Source organism: Cervus canadensis, chromosome 32 (assembly GCF_019320065.1).
Source record: "Cervus canadensis isolate Bull #8, Minnesota chromosome 32, ASM1932006v1, whole genome shotgun sequence".
In the NCBI taxonomy this organism is placed as follows: domain Eukaryota; kingdom Metazoa; phylum Chordata; class Mammalia; order Artiodactyla; family Cervidae; genus Cervus; species Cervus canadensis.
In genome coordinates, this window is record NC_057417.1 from 8273022 (window position 1) to 8293476 (window position 20455).

The 20455-nt window shown below is 45.8% G+C and overlaps 1 protein-coding gene across 14 annotated transcripts in view; it reads right to left on the reverse strand.

Annotated features, from left to right (window-relative positions):
* Positions 1-20455, reverse strand: part of RBFOX1 (RNA binding fox-1 homolog 1) — a 2068635-nt gene that overhangs the window by 751256 nt on the left and 1296924 nt on the right. The window lies entirely within an intron of this gene.

Sequence of the window (20455 nt, forward strand, 5' to 3'; positions counted from 1 at the left end):
TCATATGGCATCCCTGATAGGTGGAATCTAAAAAGAAATGATACACAGGAACTTACTTACAAAACAGAGAGAGACTAACAGACTCCGAGAATGAACTTATGGTTGCCAGAGGGGAAAGGATAGTTAGGGAGTTTGGGATCGACACGTGCACTCCGCTGTATTTAAAATGGATAACCGGCAAGGACCTACTACAGCCCAGAGAACTCTGCTCAATACTGTGTGCAGCCTGGATGGGGGGAGGGTTTGGGGGAGAATGGATACATGCATGTGTATGGCTGAGTCCCTCTGCTGTTCCCCTGAAGCTGCCACAACATTGTTAATTGGCTACACTCCAATATAAAATGAAAAGGAAAAAATAAAAAAGATGGTCAGGGATAAGCACTGGTCAGCACACAGCATCTCTGCTGATGCTAAGGGCCCACAGTATCACCTATCACCTGGCAAGTGGGTTACATTTTATGGGCCAGTTCTAATCAGATGTATGTATGTATGTATGTATGTCCCTGAGGACTGTGTTGGGGGGAATTCTGAGCTCAGTGCTTATATCAGAGAAGGGAACTCTGATCAACTTGTGATATCTCCCACAAGTTCAAAAAAGGAAAAGATTAGTGATAACTATGCCATGCCCTACCAAAATGTGCTTCTTAAAAGCAAGGATGTGTCTTTAGAATAACCGTATAATTTATTGACTGGACAGGAAAAAATATATGTGTGTGTGTGTGTGTGTGTGTGTGTGTGTGTGTGTGTGTGTGTGTGACTCCATCCCTTCCCGGGAAATACATTCACAGAGTGGGAAGGCAAGGGTAGGACAAATCGAAAGGGTAGCGCTGACATATACACGCTACCAGGTGTAAAACGGAGAGCTAGTGGGAAGCTGCCGTATACCACAGGGAGCCCAGCCGCGTGCTCTGTGATGACCTAGGGGGTGGAGTGGGCGGCAGGAAGGGGAGGAGGCTCCGAGGGAGGGGATACATGTGTACATAAGGCTGGTTCATGCTGCCGGACAGCGGAAACTAACACAGCATTGGAAAGCAATGATCCTCCAATTAAAAAAAATAAAAAACATATGGTGTTAAAGGAGTGTGTGGGGTATTAGTACTGATTATCCTGGGGTCAGCAGATGCGATGTGGGGGTGACAAGGCAACCTGGGACCTGTGGTCATTCTCCCTCTATGGGGACTGGGCTTCCCTGGTGCCTCAGACAGTAAAAAATCTGCCTGCAGTGTGGGAGACCTGCGTCCGATCTCTGGGTTGGGAAGATCCTGTGGAGGAGGGAACGGCTACCCACCCCAGTATGCTTGCCTGGAGAATTCCATGGACACAGAAGCCTGGCGGGCTGCAGTCCATGGGGTCACAAAGAGTTAGACACAATTGAGTGACTAGCCGACTCCACCTTCAACTCCAACAACAAAACCAAAATGAGATTTGGGTCCGCATTCACAATTTATTCTGTATATTTCTAGCACTGTTTTTCACCAATGAGGCAACCCCTGATACCTAGCATCTGACAATATATCGTGAATTTTTGAAACATACTAAAGGAGAAGAAGGTTTAGGAGCTGACTTTTGATGTATATTTTACATACTTTATATTGAAGGTTTCTTTTCGACTTTCTCTAAAACAAAACCAGGAATCATTACTTAGGCTATGCCAGAGCCCCAAATCTATAAATCAGTGCTTTGTTTGCTGTGTCCTTTAACCCAGAAATATCACCTCTAAGAATAGCTCTTAAGAAAACAGAGTTACACACAAATGTTTATTTATGTGTCAATTAACTGCAGCATTATTTAAAAGCTGTAAGTATTACCATGTGTGATAACAGGAAGAAAATAAAAGTAAATTTTAGTACTACTGTGCCTGAGTGCTGAGTCGCTTCAGTCGCGTCCAACTCTTTGCAGTCGTATGGACTGCAGTCCACCAGGCTCCTCTGTCCGTGGGATCCTCCAGGCAAGAGCACTGCGGTGGGTCGCCATGCCCTCCTCCAGGGGATCTTCCTGACCCAGGGATCGAACCTGGGTCTCCTGCGCTCTTGCACTGCAGGCAGATTCTTTCCCACTCAGCCACCAGGGAAGCCCCGTAGTGCACGGATAGGATGGCAAAATGGGCAGCATTTAGAACAAATGTTTTGAAAAACAGAGAGATGGGAAATGCTTAAAAGGTGCAATTTAGTCTTTAGTAAAAGCAACTACAAAAGTGATCCTTGTTTTGTGTTAAAAATACAGTGAAATGGACTATTAAAGAAAAAGAAGAAAGACGAGAGGAAAGGACTGGGAGGAAATATTCCAAAATGTTAAAAAGGAAGAAGGAACTTCCCTGGTGGTCTAGTGGTTAAGGACCTGCGTTTCCACCACGGGGAGCATGAGTTCAGTCCCTGGTTGGGGAACTAAGATCCTACATGCCGCATGGTGCACGGAAAAGTTTTAAAAAAAAAATTACGATTTTAAAATTACGAAACAGGAAATGGGTACAATTCTCTAAATATACAAAACACACTCATGGTGAGTCAAAATAGGTAACGTTAATGGTGTGCAAAGTGTATATGATCAGTAAAGCTTGTGTCTCCACAAACTGTTAAGTGGGACAAATCCATAGAGACAGAAGGCAGATTCGTGGTTGCCCGGGGACTTGGGGAGGGGGCAAAGAGGGGCAATAGGGCTTCCCTGGTGGCTCAGTGGGAAAGAATCCACCTGCCAGTGTAGGAGACCCAAGTCTGACCCCTGGGTGGGGAAGATCCCTTGGAGAAGGAAATGACAACTCGCTCCAGTATTCCTGCCTGGGAAATCCCAGAGGAGCCCGGAGGGCTACAGTCCACGCAGTAGCAAAATAGCTGGACGTGACTTAGTGACTAACCAACAGCGATAACAACAACGCGGGGTGAGTGCGTGCTCTGTGGGCTTGGAGTTTGTGTGTTTGGAGTGATGAGAAAGTTCTGAAACTAGACAGCAATGGTTGCACACTATTGTGTGTGTATTTAATGCTCATATTGTACACTCTGGAGCCACTACAATGGGAACTTTCATTTTCTGTGGCTTTTGCTCACAATCACATAAAGTGAAGCAGGTAATGAGGTTCTGGTTCTAGCTAAGATGGAGTAAGCCTACATTACTCTGTCTCCTTTGCTCATAAAATCTGAAATAGAATACATACGTAAAATATTTGAAAATTAAACAGTAGCAGATGGAGGGGGGAAGCAGACCACAATAAAGACAAATGGTAATTTGGAATTATCAAATACAGATTTTAAGCAGCTATTATAAAAATACTCCAACAAGCAAAGGAAAACACGGTTAACACTAAGGGGGAAAAAAAAATAGACAGTACTGGCAAAAAAACAGAAGACAAAGAGGAACCAAATGGAAATTTTAGAACTATAAAGTCAATAATCTAAATTTTAAAAAAAAATTAAAATCACTGAAAGTTCAAATGTAGAATGGAGACAGCAGGAGAAAACTCAGCGAATTCGAGTACATGTCAGTAAAAAGTATCCAAACTAAACAAAATGAGGAAAAGAAAAGAAAAGAAAAAGAAATCCAGGGATGTGTAACAACAGAAAAAAATTATAACATTCATGTCACTGGAATCCTAGAATAAAGATAATTCTAGGATAAAGGATTCTAGAATAAAGATAATTCTAGGATAAAGAATTCTAGAATAAAGTTCACCACAGAAAAATTATTTAAGGAAATAATGGCTTAAAACTCCCCACATTTGGCAAAACATATAAACACACAAATTCAACAAGTTCAGCAAACCCTAAGAGGTAAACCCAAAGAAATATAATCAAACGTCTAAAACCTAGGTTGGGGGGAAGACTTTGAAAACAGCCAGACAAATAATGCTCTCTTTGTAAGAAGGCAATGATTCAAATAACTGTGGATCTCTCATCTAACAAGCAAACAAAACCCAGGGAGTCGGGAAAGAGGCGGCACTCAATTTTCTAAGTGCTAAATTCAATCCAGAATTCTAATTCCAATGAAAATGTCCCTTAGAAATGAATATGAAATATTAAGGAAACTCAGTAAATTCTCTGCCAACAGAACTGCTCTGAAATAATTGCTACAGGAATTGCCAGACAAATGGAATATGAAACCAGAAGGAAAGTTGGAACATCAAGAATAAATGGACAGCAAAGACATGGTAAATACAAGGGTAAATGAGAATATAATAGACCAGTCTACTCCTTTGAGTTCTTTCAAATATGTTTAATGGTTGAAAGCTAACAAATTACAAAATTGTCTAATTTGGTTTTCTATGTACATATGGAGTTTCCCTGGTGGCCCAGTGGTTAAAAAATCCACCTGCCAAGGCAGGAAACTCAGGTTCAATCCCTGGGTCAGGAAGATCCCCTGGAGAAGGAAATGGCAACTCACTCCAGTATTCTTGCCTGGGAAATCCCATGGACAGAGGAGCCTGGAGGGCTATACTCCATGGGTTCAAAAAGAGTCAGACACGACTTAGCGGCTAAACAACAACATATGCAATATATAAGATAAACACAGCATCAAGAGAGGAGGGTAAGAAACATATATGTCAATAAGTGTTCCACACCCCAATCAAAATAGTGAAGAAAAAAAAAACCTGATTCTAGGCAGACTAAGAGAAGTTAAGTATATGTATTTAATCTCTAGAGTAACCACACATACTATGGAAACTGATATGCCCCAAAACAGATGGTGTTAGAATAACTGAATGTCTGTATGCAGAGCAAAAACAAAAAAGCAAAAACAAACAAGACACCTTGATTTAAACCTCACACTTTATACAAAAAATTAACTTGAAATGGATCACATACCTACATGTAAAACAAACTAAATGGGAGATGCAATTAAAGAGTGGTGGTAACACTTTTTTCTGGGCAGCATCTACATTCTAGTAACATTCTTCAATGGAGAAGGCAATGGCAACCCACTCCAGTACTCTTGCCTGGAAAATTCTATTGGACGGAGGAGCCTGGTAGGCTGCAGTCCATGGGGTTGTGAAGAGTCGGACACGACTTAGCGACTTCATTTTCACTTTTCACTTTCATGCACTGGAGAAGGAAATGGTAACCCACTCCAGTGTTCTTGCCTGGAGAATCCCAGGGATGGGGGAGCCTAGCCTGGCCTAGACTGACGCAACTTAGCAGCAGCAGCAGCAGCAACATTCTTCAAATTCTAGTAACAATAACCAGCTTCTCCTTTGGTGGTGTTCCTGCTCATGCCATAAAGTCTTTGTGAGTTGGATGTCATCTCCACCATACACCTCTGTGCTGTGTTGTGCTAAGTCGTTTCAGTCGTGTCCGACTCTTAGTGACCCCATGGACTGCAGCCTGCGAGGCTCCTCTCTCCATGGGATTCTCCAGGCAAGAATGCTGAAGCGGGTTGCCATGCCCTCCTCCAGGGGATCTTCCTGATCCAGGGATCAAACCCGTGTCTCTTATGTCTCCTGAATTGGCAGGCAGGTTCTTTACCACTAGCACCACCTGGGAAGCCCGCCATACACTCTACTGCTGTCTAATAGAACCTACACCTACCGTCACCTCTTTGTTTAGAAATCAACCTGGTAACACCCGCATCTTTGGGCTCTGGTGGCAGGTGACCTTCTGTTCGTCACCTAGAGGTCATCAAGTGCAAATTGCCAGTTGATGGTTTGAGTCCCATCACGGGTCTGTGTTTCTGCTACAGTGATGGTCATCACACAGAGCTCCATCCGCAGAGTGTGATGATGCTCTGAAGCCTTAATAAGTTATCACTATAGCTCAGTTGGTAAAGAATCCACCTGCCATGCAGGAGACCCCAGTTCAATTCCTGGGTCAGGAAGATCCACTGGAGAAGGGATAGGCTATCCACTCCTGTATTCTTGGGTTTCCCTTGTGGTTCTGCTGGTAAAGAATCCACCTGCAATGCAGGAGACCTTGGTTTGATCCCTGGGTTGGGAAGATCCCCTGGAGAAGGGAAAAACTACCCACTCCAGTATTCTAGCCTGGAGAATTCCATGGACTGTGTATAGTCCATGGGGTCGCAAAAAGTTGGACACAACTGAGAGACTTTCGCTTTCATATCTAATGAGGTTCTCAAAAAAAAAATTCCCAAACACCATTATGGGAGAGGTTCAGGAGAAGAGGTTCACCTGTATTGTAACTCTTTGTCATCTATTATGAAGAAATACCCTCCCCATGCACTTTTTAAAAGCCAGCCCTGAAAAATACCTTAAATGTACATTTTACTAAATGCCATTTCATCTGGAAACTAGCATGTGATTTTTTTTTCCCCTCCCATGGGACTAATGCACAAAACCAATATAGTTTATAGCCTAAATGGAAAAAAAAAAGTGGGATGTCTGGTGCTGTTCCTTTAAGATGCTTCCAGAGAATCAAATACCACTTTCGATACGGCTGCCAAGTAAGCACTTATGAAAGGTTAGAAACTAAAGCAATAAACTTCAGCATGAGACCCTATGCTCTCCTGGTTGAACAAGATGTTTAATAGCAGGGATTCATCTTCCCCCCATCTCCTATCTTCATCTAGTCAACAGGACTCAGACGCTTTCTCAGATTCAGCCTTTTTCATCTTCTCCTGACTTGGAGCTGTCTCTTATCAGTTCTTCCTGCTCTATCCTGACCTTATTACCAGTCTGATTTCCCCTCCCACACATCAGACAGGATCTGCAAGGGAAAGAACTGTCTTATTCAGTTTTCTTTTTCTAGAGATCAGGATAATGTTTGAAATCCATTTGTTTTTCCATCCTTTCGTCCCTCCATATACTCAACAAATATAAATATGTATGTATATGCATATACATATAACAGCTCAGACAGTAAAGAATCTGCCTGCAATGCAGGAGACCCGGGTTTGATCCCTGGGTTGGGAAGATCCCATGGAGAAGGGAAAGGCTACCCACTCCAGTATTCTGGCCTGGACAATCCCATGGACAGATGAGCCTGGCAGCCCACAGTCCATGGGCTGCAAAGAGTCAGACATGACTGAGCAACTATTATGTTATAAGCAACTATAAATCCCATCAATAGTTCTGGCTGTTGTTTCTTTTTGGTCTAAAGGAGGAAAAAAAATAGTGTGGGAAAGTAGTAAGTCCTTAGACTTCAAAAAAGGAAGTGAGGAATAATCAATTGAAAAAAATAATGAAAACTAAAAGCCACGACAACGAGTGAGGTCAGCCATGATGAATTAACTCAATTTTGACTCAGGTTGTATTATTGAAGAAAATGCATTTGAGAGAACTTGGGGATCCACTCATCTCTCCCCTACTATTTTCATTTTAACCTCAGGGAGAACCACAATCTGCTGATAAAATCTCATCTGATTTTGTAAAGGTACCAGCTTCTGAGAGGAGCTGAAGGGGGTCAGGAGAACGAGAAAGAATATGGCAAAGCTAAATCCTAATTGGGAAAAAGAAAAAAAAAATCGGTTGGTGTTACATGTAAATATGAACAGATAAACTCAAAGACTGAAAGCTCTAACATGTTTAATTGATGGCCAACAGTGCTAAACGGTAATTTATTAAGCATGTCCTGAAAATCTCAAACGACTTAGGATTTTTAGCCCTTAAATGACTTAAGTATGGCATACACCAGCACTATACACCTCTGAGTGAGCACCGCTTCTCCTGCTGGTCCCCGTAAAACCATAGCACTTGATGATGTTGGTACAGATCACAAGAGGCCTACTGTTCCTGATATGAGTCATCAGGGAGAGTCAAGTGTTGGTTATCTGATTAAAGGGGTGTCAGAGGTCAGGATGCCTGCGGAACTTGAGAGAGCCTCAATAACAGGTTTTAAAGAGCTGTTTTCTTTGGAGGAAATGCTTTTCGCACTTGCTGCGCCATGAACCCACTTGTTAAATACCCCATTAGCAACAGAACAAGTTCCCCAGATCTGGGAGGAGGCTGTGCAGGCAGGCAGATTCAACAGACAAGCACCCCGCAAGAGGTGGCAGCCACAAGCAGCCCCTGGCATGGATCCCATTCTGCTTCCTGCAGCCACCCCGCTTCCTGCAAAGATGCGACCTCTTGGAGCTGTTGATTTCAGGTTTGATGTTGGTCTTGAAGTGAGAGGGCCATCAAGAGCCAGGCTGGCCTAACACAGGTATGCACAGTTACCAGCGAAACCAGAAAAGTGTCTTTGCATCTGATAACTTGCAAGGTGGGGGAAGACCTAGTGCCTATTATTTATTCTAATAATAAACCATTACCCCAGGCATATTTTTATTCTCCAGATTTAATAAGGTATTTTGTGAACCGAGGCAGAGGAGGGAGGGAGAAAACAATTGTGGTTATTATGAAGATGATTTCTATTTGTTTCAGATGCACAAGCAATCACCACTTTTCCCTTCATAAACAAGGGTTATAATTGCTCCTCCAACTCCACCCCAATCCCTTGCTCAGCCCAAGAAAATCCGAACACTCACCGAAATGTCCTGAGGAACTAAAAGGGCTTGGCATATGTCCCTGAACCAGCCCCCTGGGACCATCATTACCTTATAGCCAGAGAACTCTGATTATATAGCACAGGGCTCTCAACTCAGATTTTCCCATCATCCCCTTCTCCACATCCAGAGGTGAGAAAGAGTGGGGAGGGCCAGGTGGGTGATTTACATAACATTTGCATACCTCTGCTTAGATGGAATATAGTTTTCAAGACATTTTTAAATTGAGATGTTTTAACTAGACATTTTTTTTCCCCCCTTCTGGTTAGATGTTGCAAAATCTGATGATGATTTCTTGAGAAGTTGATATTTTTATCATCTACATCCCAATTAAACAGATTGAGCAGAAATACACAGGCCACAGCCTTATCTGGGCAGTCATCCTGATCCTGTTAATTGAAAGACATTTGAGAGGCATCTTATGTTCAGAGGATAAACTCTAGAAGCCAGACTTGCAAGGTTCAAATCTCAATGCTGTTACTTATTAGCTTAGGAACCTTGAACAAATTTCGCAGCTGGGCCTCACCCCTAAGGGTCATCATAGGATTTGAAAGAGTTCATATTTGCAAAGCAACCTACAGAAAGCACTGCTCAAGTGCCTTTTGAAAAATATGTGTGTATTTATTTATTTTTGGTGGTGCTGGGTCTTGGTCGCAGCTCGGGGTCTTTCTCCACGTGTGGTGAGTGGCGGCTACTCTCTAGTTGCAGGCTTCTCATTGCAGTAGCCTCTTCTGTTGCAGAGCGTGGGGCTCTAGGCTCTAGGACTTCAGTAGTTGTGGTGCAGGGGCTTAGTTGCCCCATGACATGTGGGATCTTCCAGGACCAGGGATTGAACCCATGTCCCCTGCCCTGGCAGGCAGATTCTTATCCACAGGACCACCAAGAAAGTCCCAAAGTGCTTTTTCAACGTAAGAAACTGAATTGTAGTCTGAGTCTGTTTGCTGTTGTTATCTGTTCTTTTTATAAACTGAGAATGGCCTGAATCTGCTCAGCTCTGTGCTTAGATGCTGGGTGGAAAATATCCCAGTGGTAGAAAAATCAAGGTTATAAAAAGCGGCTGATACTTTTGAAAGTTTTGTGCTGTGACATTAAAAGTTCACTCTATAGATCGTAGAGTGTGTCAACAGAAATAAATCATGTAACAACCACTCTACTATCAGAAAGACAAAAAAAAAAAAGTGAGGTGAACTAAGTCCCATTGAACCAATTTTCAAGACAAGGAAATAGGAACATAAATGACTTTCCAGTGGAAGGCAGCTTGGGCTGGCTCTCTAAGCCAGACTGCCTTTTGCATCTGAAGAAATCTTTACACAGTTCTAAGAGGTCTTTTCCCTTTCTGATCTGTGACTTTACAAAATGTCATCGTTTAAGAAATGGGAACAATTGTGTAGCTGGAGAAGCTTGAGGAGTATTCATTTTCTAATTTTCCAGTTCAGTTGTCTGAAAGGGTTGCCTGGGTGGTGGTGGTTATTGTTGCTCTGTGTGTGTGTGTGTGTGTGTGTGTGTGTTCACACCCTTTCTGGAAAGCGTAATGGAAGGAAAGCTGGAAGACGAATGCTTCATGAAAAAACGAGCTCTTCAAACCCTAAACTTAAAGAATCTTTACTGAAAGAACTAGGTTCCCAAAAGTTCTGAAGCAACAAGGAGCCATTCATGGAAACGGCAAGCAATTGAAAATCTAGGTCATCTGGCTGTTTGCTTTGTCACCATTAGTATTAATTAGACACTGGATGTAATGAGTAAGCTCCGTGAGCTCTTCAGATTTAAAATAATAATAATAATAATAAACCAGCAGAGCACAGCTTTACCTTCGGAAAGAAAATATTTTCATAAGTGGCATTCTGAAAGAACCTGAGTGGTAAAAAAAAAAAAACACAACAAAAAAACATAACAACAACAACATCAAAACCCCTTGCAATTAAATTCTGCAAATGCGCCTTGAGATAATCCCAGGGGAGGTCTTATTTGTACTTAATATTCAAATAAATATTCTTTTTGTTTGCAGTGCATTTGATAGGGTGTGTTTTATTTAATTTGAGTGTATAACGTAATCAGCGTCGTGAGGGATAATCACCGGGCGCAGGAGAACCCCTTAACTAGGATAAATGGGCCGGCTCCGCAGTGGAGGGGTGATCGCGGGCCAGCAAGGAGACGCACGGGCAGAAGCCTAGTGTGGTTTCCCCCGGGAGCGCCCTGCAGGTCCCTGATGTTCAAGGCGGCGCCCATGGGACCAGCATCAGCATTAACTGGAAGCAGATTAAAAGCGCACCATCTCAAACAACGCCCTCCGGAGCAAGTGAATCACAAGCTGGGTTTTCCAAGACCCTGGGTGAACCCCAGGTAATTCCTCAGGTGATTAAATCTGGAGGAGTCACCGAGGTCGGGGTCCTCACTGCCGGTCGGGGCCATCCCTGTTCCTGTGTCCACCGACAAGAAGGACCCGCTTGCAGCTGTGCTCCTCTATCTTACACACGCACGCGTACGTGCTAGTCACTTCAGTCATGTCCGACTCTTTGTCACCCCGCGGACTGCAGCCCGCCAGGATCCTCTGTCCATGAGGTTCTCCAGGCACGGATGCTGGAGTGGGTTGCCCTGTCCTCCTCTGAGGGATCATTCCCCACACAGGGATCAAATCCCCACATCTTACATGTGTTGGGTACCAAAAGGATGCCCAAAGACATCTCCAGATAGTTCCTGGAAGGTAAAGCCACAGAGCTCCCCCATCTGCTCCGTCCTCTTTCCATCCGCCTTTCTGAGGTGCGCTGGAGGTGGTCACACTCTTCTGTTCAGCTGAAGCCCAGCAAGGAGGCGGGGAGCAGAGGAGGGGCTCAGCCCCTCTCACCTTCACCCCAGACTCCTAGAGGGTTGATTACTCCTGACCTCAGTCCCTCCCCTCTGGCATCAGGTACGACCTCGCTTTCTGCCTACTTCATCCCACATTCACTGCCTTGTGTGTTAGGCAGTCTCATTATTAGGATCCCTCTGAATAAGGGAAAGAATGGAGGTTTAGAGAAGCTAAACTACATTCTCCAGGTTACAAAAAAGCTGAGCCAGGAATCCAACCCAGACCCACCTGAATGCAGAGCCCCGCATCCACTGTGTACCTCCCACCCAACTCCCTGGCCATCCTACCTCATCTGCACAATGGAGAGAAATCAATGAATTCATAAAATGTCTAAGGCAGCCCCTTTCAATGGGTCAATACTGACCCAAGTCTCATCCCAACCTCCCTTCCTCGATTCTAACGGGGACCAAGAGGAGGAGACATTGTGGTCATCCAGAGCTTGCCAGAATTCACTGGAGGACTAAACCACACACGCAGGAGAGTCAGTGTCCTTCCCTGGATTTGAGCAAGTCTAGGAAGCCATGCTAACCACAATAATGAGCGCCTTAAATAATGAGGAAGCCCGGCCAGTCAACTTGGCTGCAAGCTTGCTTAGCAGCCACTGGCAGTGCTCCTGGAAGAGGGGAAGGTCTCTGCAATTACACTAATGAGGAGATGAACTGCAGGTCATCACGGATGAGGTGGTAGGGTTCCGTGGGCGTGAGGCAGGCAAGCGAGGACCGCCACGGCCAGACGGGACATGGGGCGTCTGCCTTCTCTGGGCCGTGGGTTATACCTGGCATGATGTTTGGGAGCCCGGAGAATATTTTAAATAATCACAACAACCAGTGTTTATTCAGTGAGATGTGCTGAATCCCAGGCATTGTGCACACGGTCTCATCAGAATGAATCATCCCATATGGTTGATGAAGCCGATACTATTTTTTTAAAGATTATTTATTTATCTATTTTATTTTTTGGTCATGGTGCATCTTCGCTACTGCACGTGGGCTTTTTCTATAGTTACGGCGAGCCGGGGCTACTCTGCATCACAGTGCCCGAGCTTCTTATTGCAGTGGCTTCTCTTGTTGCAGGGCCCAGGCTCTAGGTGTGAGGATTACAGTAGTTGCAAGGCGTGAGCTCAGTGGTGGCACATGGGCTTAGTCACTCTGTGGCATGTGGGACCTTCTGGGACCAGGGGTCAAACCAGTGTCCCTTGCATTGCGAGGCTGATTCTTAACCACTGAAGCACCAAGGAAGCCCAAAGCTGATGCTATTTTTTTTTTTATCCCCAGTTTGTGCTCAGAGAGGTTAAGCCATCTGCCGAAACTGACACAGCAAATAAATGGCAGAGCCAGGATTCGAGGCCAAGCAGTAAGGCTTAGGGTCCGTTTTCTTAACCACTAGTTCTTCCTGCTTCTCTGCCCTTGGAGTGGTAGCCACGTCCTTGAAGCACACTTGCCACTCACTTCTTCTCTGCTCACTCAGGCATCTAAGGCACTGCGCTGGCTGCAGCTCTGAGCGAGGCAACGTCACAGACCATAGACCACGCGAGCTGGATTCTGCTCCTACCAGGCAAGCTGGGCCCAATGGGTACTCTCTCTAGGGTACCACTCTGCCCCGTTCCCATGATTCCTTCCCTTGAGCATTGTTTCAAGGACAGATACCCACATTTCCTCGATTCTTCCTCAGATGACAAGGACTGGGCTTCCCTGATGGTCCAATGGCCAGGAATCCGCCTGCCAGTGCAGGGGACACAGGGTCGATCCCTGGTCGGGGAAGATTCCACGGGCCACAGGGCAACAAAGTCCAGGTGCCACAACTACTGAAACCTGCGCCCCCTAGAGCCTGTTCTCTGCAACAGCAGAAGCCCCTGCAGTGAGAGGCCCATGCTCTCTGCAAGTAGGGAGAACCCAGGTGTAGCAATGAAGACCCAACACAGCTAAAAATTAAAAATAAACACATCAAAAAAAAAATGACAAGGGCTGGAGTCTTTTTCCTGTTCTGATCATGTCCTCTCCAATGAAGGGGAAACTTCCCTCTGTAAAGTCAGGCAGAGGCTGAGCTTGAGGCCCAGACCAGCTCCTTGGCCCTTTGACCTCGAATAAGCCTGTAACTTCCTGCAGTGAGCTGAAGAGCATGCCTGCATGCTAAGTCGCTTCAGTCATGTCCGACTCTTTGCAACCCCATGGACTGTAGCCTACGAGGCTCCTCTGTCCATGGGATTCTCCAGGCAAGAATACCGGAGTGGGCTGCCATGCCCTCCTCCAGGGGATCTTCCCGACCCAGGGATTGAACCCGGGTCTCCTGCACTGCAGGCAGATTCTTTACTGCTGAGCTACCAGGGAAGCCCATAGTGATCCTTAGTTAAGCTCACTTGGAGGTCGGGCTTCCAAACAGCAGGATGGTTGATGTGATTTAAACTTGAGGATAAGGAAACCAAGGTGCATTAACTGCTTTTCCACAGATACACAGCTAAGGGTTAGAGCCGTTATCATCCTGATGCTGGAAGCCCCTCTCATTAGCCTCTGCAACGTGACTTTCTTTGTTAATGGCAAACTTCGGTATAGTCTAAGTGTTCTGTGCTGCCATCAGCAAGCCCCACACTTCTCTTAGATTTTCTAGGTAGACCAAGTGCTCTGATAGTTCATAGATGGTTCACATCTTCAAAAAACACAGGAGCACGAAACATTCCTTTGGGAGTCTTCGATAAATAGAAGTCATAAGGATGTTTGGTTGAATTTTCTAAAAGGTGGGAGCTCCTTATTGTGATTAAATGAAGAGCTTAAGATGATCAAGCAGCAGTGAGAAAAATTCCACCCCATCCAACGCCAGCCATGCACCAAGAGGCGCAGCAATTTTACAGCAGTCCATTTTCACCCAGAGACAGCACAGACCGTGTGCCAATTTGATTAGAAAATGGCTAACACGCAGGGCCAGCCCTGTCTATTAGACGGAGAGCTGGACTAATGAATCTTGGAAATGGAAAAATCTGTCTATCCTTCTTCAAATCTGTAAGCCAATTATTATATTGGATCTTGACTTCCAATATTTCTGCAGGCTTCGAGGCAGTGAAACCATGCCAAGCAACAGGCAAATGAGAAGTCAGGGCTGTGAACACCGTTTTTGTGCTGGAGATTAAATAAAGCTTGTTTTTTTTCCCCTTCCTTGCTTCCTCCCTCCAGCCCTCCCTCCTTCCCTCCCTCTTTCCTTCCTTTCTCTTTCTCCTCTCCCTCCTTCTCTCTTTTTCCCTTCCTCCTTTTTTTTCCTTCCTCTTCTGCAATTTTAACACCCCAAAAACACAATTATAGGTTACAGATACGAAAGGAAAGGAATCTACTCATTTTCCTGGTAAAATCAAATAATTTCACTATTCTTCTTTCATCCAGAAACCTGCCTGCCATGTCCTTTGAAAGCTAAGCTCTGCAAGGTGGGCTTCAGGGATTAAATTCTATGCATGCTTGTTCTCTGCCTGGGTTTAATCTAAGTAGGTTAGTCTTGCTCAGAGGAGGAAAAGACTAAGGATAAGAGGAAGTTGAGTGGAGACATTTAGAGAAGAAGAAAAGAAAACAAAACTCTGGAGTCAGACTGCTTGGGTTTGAAACCCACTTACTCGTTATCTCACCTTGGATAAGTTACTTAACCGATTTCCACCTCTACTATAGCACCTGAATAAAAAGGGGGGGTGATGGGGGGATACGACAGTGTCTATTATTGGGTTTCTATTGGGCATATACAAGTTTACATGTAAAAATCACTTTGAGCAGTTCCTGGCTCAGACTGTATTATATTAACTTTGTCAAACAAACTTTGGCATCACTGACTCAATGGACATGAGCTTGAGCTAATTCCTGGAGCTAGTGAAGGACAGGGAAGCCTGGTGGGCTGCAGTCCATGGGGTCTCAAAGAGCTGGATATGCCTGAGTGACTGAACAACAATTAACTTATTCAGAAAGATGATTCATCCTCTCTATTCATTTCCTTGATTATTAATTGAACGAATACTTATGAAAGCTGCTTCAGGCAAAGAAGTTGGAGAGGCAGTGACCTAGAAACCCTTGGGCTATCTCAGCACGGGTCTTGCTGCCCAGACAGAACAAGGCCATGCGGGCCTGGGCTGAGAAGCTGCCAGACCTCTGGTCTCACTCCCTCCGAGGGGGACCCGGCTCAGACTCCAGGGCTGAGAAGGGCCAGAAGCTGCCCCGGCTGCCCCTGTATCCTCAGGCACAGCACAGGCTGCTCTAGGCCAATCCTTCCCTCCCAACTAGAAGACTGTAACTTGTGAAGCAGCAGGAGCCACGGGCCAACTTTCCCTAAATTTGATTTAAAGGTGATGCTAACAGAAATCTATCCTGAATATTCATTGGAAGGACCGATGCTGAAGCTGAAGCTCAAGCTCCAAGACTTTGGTCACCTGATATGAAAAGACCCTGATGCTGGGAAAGATTGAAGGTAGGAGGAGAAGGGGGGGACAGAGGATGAGATGGTTGCATGGCATCACCATGAGTTGAGCAAACACCGGGAGATAATGATGGACATGAGTTTGAGTAAGCTCCAGGAGTTGGTGATGGACAGGGAAGCCTGGCGTGCTGCAGTCCTCAGGGTCGCAGAGTCGGACATGACTGAGGGCCTGAAGAACAACAGGTGATGAAGCTCGCACCTGGAAGGTGCAGTCTGAGAACCAAGGGGGCAGGGAGAGAACCCACAGGTATAAGGGGCTGCTTTATTTGAGAAGTGAACGGAGAGTGTGTGATGGGTCAGCCTGCCCTAGCCAGGGGATCTAGGCTTTTCCATCTTCTCTGCATCTGATGCAGAATTGCCACAGCTTCAAAGAGAAGGAGAGGGAGAGAGGCTTATAAGTGCTACTGCTGCCGCATGTATGTGTGTGTGTGTAAGAGACTGAGAGAGAGAGAGAGGAGATTGAGAATTCTGCTGGGAATGTAGCAAAGAGGCAAGAACAGAAGAGAGTCAAGGTATTCAAAAATACAAGGGCTGCCCCACACTGCCCTTCAGTCATTTAATTCTGCAATTTTGAAAAGCAAATCAAACTCCTTTGCAAAACTGTATTGTCATGGGCACACAAATGAAATTATTAATTAAAACACATCAAACACAGGCTTGTGGCAAGGCCCAGGCCTGGGAGTCAGGAAAGAAGAGGAAAAATGAGCCTTAAACACTGGCCTCACACCTCCATGGAAAGGACGGTGTTCACGTTCCCTAGAGAGATTCCGCAGAAGGTGGGTTTTAGGAAGACCCAACGCGGAGGGAGGGCGTCCGGCTGATCTCCATCCTGAGCCCTGGCTGAGTTCTGCCAGAAGAGCAAGCTCCCTGGACCGCCGACCGGGATCCGAATCTGAGCCCCAGTGTGCACGTCCGCCGGTGCCTGCACCAGCTCACCCTAGCCCTGACTCCTTCTCCCAGACAAGGCTGGCAATCCCCACAGGGGTCGGAGGTCCACCGGTCCTTGCAGGCGGGAGGGAGCCCCTCTTTCCAAACAGCCCCTGTTGCAGGGCCAAAGCATCCCGGCCCAGCCCCGGGCCGCCGTAGGATGCGGGCGCTGCAGTGCCAATCCCTGCAGCGCCATCTGCTGGCCAACTCCTCTTAGTACGGAGGAGCCCGCGGACGCTCGTGGTCCAGGCGCGGCCGGTACTTTGGGGGCAAAGACTCTGGTCCTGAAATCAGGCACTGCCCAGGACCCCCGAGGGGGCGGCGCCACCTTCGACCCCAATGCCTCTCCAGGTACAGGCCGTTTCTCCTAGGCTGCGGGTGTGGGAAACCCGGGTCTGCACATCTCAGGCCCTGGGATCCGGTCCCATCCAGGCTCTGCCTTTACTGTGTGGCCAGGTCTGGATGGCCCATTCCCTCTCTGGGTCTGTTTCCTCCTCTCCAAAGAGTGGAGGTGGACAGGCCGATTTCCAAGGGTCCTTCCTGGCTGTGGATTTCTCTGAGCTGTGACTTCAGGTATGAAAACCAGCTTGGCTGAAGGCCAGCAAGATCCAGAGGAAATTGCGGGGGAGGCCTCTGAACTCAACCTTGAATCCGCTGCTTCACAAGCTTAACAGCCAGGGAGGGACAGGGCGCTGGCCAACTTGTCCGGGAGTCTTTGCATGAGGGGCTCTAATTATTGCCTATTATTTCTTTTTTTTAAATGCATGAGAGAGAAGCTGTGGATTATAAATTCATGGTAGATTATGTTTTAATGTTCCCCAAACAGAATAATAATTGCTAAAACTGCTTTGGGTATCAAGCTTCATTGCACTGAACTGTACTCTAAGAATTATTATTTTTAAAAAATCACTTATGCTACCAAGATGGCGCAATGACACAGAACTAGACTGTCTATGGCGGTCCCTGCTGGAGTCACCATGTCCCCGTGTATTAATGTCCGGGGAAGAATACGAAAGCGTGTTGTAAATTAAGGTGCAATTTGTAAATGCTTCATTAATATTTATTAAATGATTATTAGATGCTCTTATAATCTTTAATAAGATATTATAAAGCATGTCATTAAAATGCATTAGAAGCACATTCTTAGCAAGTCACGCCATCACCCGCTGTTAGGCAATGCCTGGTTTTATGATCCTCTTCCTAAAGGCTTTCCCAAGATATGATTATCATGAAGATACAGAAACGTAAGTGGCTGTCTGATCGAAACATCCCCTGGGATGATAGTGGGTATCACCCCCATGAGCATCAGAAACAGCGAGTCTTCCTTGTTGTCAACTCCTTTCCTAAATGCTGTGACTTAGCTCTGGCAGAAACAACCAGAAAACACCTACAGTGATGATCCATTTCACCTTTGGTTGATTAGAAATGGCAGCCTACACTGTGTTGAGAAGGATTCTGAGGCTCTATTTGAAAGCTAAGTGGAAAAGAATACGGTGATTAGTAGTGATGCCTGTCGTGTGCCCTGTACTGGCACGTGTCACTGCAGAGTTGGCAACACCCACCTCTGATCTAGGAGAGGGAGACGGTCTAGTCAGAAGGCTTGCAAGACGTGCCAGTGTTGCAGTGAAAAGGAAAAAATAAAAGGAATGAGGATTTTTCTTTCCCTTTCCTGAGAATAAGGAAAATAAAGAGAACAGTGAGCAAGCCTGAACATTTTTTTTTTTTTTTTAACTTTAACTGCTCCTAACTCTGTATGTCTCTAAGTTTGCTTTTCTGCCCCCTAACTCTGAATGATGCTAAAGCCGAAGCTCCAATACTTCAGCCACCTGATGCAAAGAGCTGACTCACTGGAAAAGATCCTGATGCTGGGAAAGATTGAGGGCAGGAGAAGAAGGGGATGACAGAGGATGAGATGGTTGGATGGCATCACCAATTCAATGGACATGAGTCTGAGCGAACTCCGGGAGATGGTGGAGGACAGGGAAGCCTGGCGTGCTGCAGTCCATGGGTCACAAAGAGTCGGACATGACTGAGCGACTGAATGACAACGCTAAGGTCTGTAACTGACTTTGCTTTTCTGCCCCCGAACTCTGCAGGAGCGACCCTCCGCACCTGTTCTCCTCTGACTCCATGATAAGTGCATCCCGTATCTGCTGTTTACCCTTAACAACACTCTTCCCCTTGTAGATCTTCATTTTACACATCAGAAGGAAGGCTGCAGAGTCACCCGACTTCCAGACTCAGTTACTGGGTTCCTGGCACCAGCCTATGACTGTCTTTGAAACAATGCAAAAGGAAGAAATTAAGATCCTATCACCTTTGTTCCTCATCACCACCTCCTGCCTCTGAGCCCTCATCTTATACAAGCCCCGAGATTCCTCATGGGGGCGGGGGGTACAGTTCTTGAGGCATGAGCTCAAGAACTGTGCCCCCATCTCCACCAGATGAGAATTAAAGCCACCTTTTCTCTTCCAAACTCTATCTCCGTATTTTTTATTCAGCTTCGGTGGGCAGAGAAAGTCAAGATTTTGGCCAGCAACACTAGGAGACACCCCTCCTGAAGGTCATTATTTCTATTTTGCTTGCCTCATATCCACACGGAGAAGGCAATGGCACCCCACTCCAGTACCCTTGCCTGGAAAGTCCTATGGACGGAGGAGCCTGGTAGGCTGCAGTCCATGGGGTCGCGAAGAGTGGGACACGACTGAGCAACTTCACTTTCACTTTTCACTTTCATGCACTGGAGAAGGAAATGGCAACCCACTCCAGTGTTCTTGCCTGGAAAATCCCAGGGATGGGGGAGCCTGGTGGGCTGCCATCTATGGGGTCGCACAGAGTCGGACACGACTGAAGCGACTTAGCAGCAGCAGCAGCAGCACATCCGCAAGTCCACGAAAGAAGGCATCAAAGAGGAAAGCAGCTTCTAAAGATCTTATATGGGAAGAGGGACAGAGAATAGACCACCATTCCCTCAGCACTGAAAGGTCTTCCTTCTGTGGCCCAGCCAGCCTCTCATTCATCTCCTGAAGATCATGAGCACCCTTCTCCAGCAGCGGCCCGCCGCGCACCTCTTTCCTTGGACTCCCCCAGGTCTGCCCCCCGCAGTACCTCTGCCCAGGCTGGTTCTTTGCTCAGAGGTCCCTGGCTTTTATTTTTTGCTTAGGATCCCTTCTTAGTTTTCTCATGTGGGAGGGAATACCACCTCCTGCCTGTGTATTCCACTCCCCACCTTGCCTCTGCCCTGCTGTGTTTATTTCATGACAAAGAGCTGTGAGTCAAGATTCTGACCGTGCGGTTCAAGTTCTAGTTCTTCAGCTTCCTAGCCACGTGCATTCTGGAACCAGTTCTTCCCCTTCTCTGCGCTATATCCTCCGGCGGTGTTAAATAGGGATGATAAGAATGGGATCGGAGAAGGAAATGGCAACCCACTCCAGTATTCTTGTCTGGGAAATCCCATGGACAGAAGAGCCTGATGGACTACAGTCCATGGGGTCACAAAGAGCTGGACATGACTTAGCGACTCAACAACAGAAATATGTGTGTATATATTACTTATTGATACACTATATTAATGTAAATTATTCTATGGATCCTCAAAATACGATACAAAAAGTCTTTCTTAAAATTTCATTCCACATTTTCAATTATAAGATTATACCCCCCAAAATAATTACTGAATTCATGTTAAACTGTTCTTTTTTTTTTTTTAAACACATTCTGTCAAGTTGCCTTTATGAACACTCCAAGATAGTATTGACTGATTCTTAGGCTAAAATGAGTTACTCAGATAGTACTAATTGTATTCAAGATTAAATATTTAAG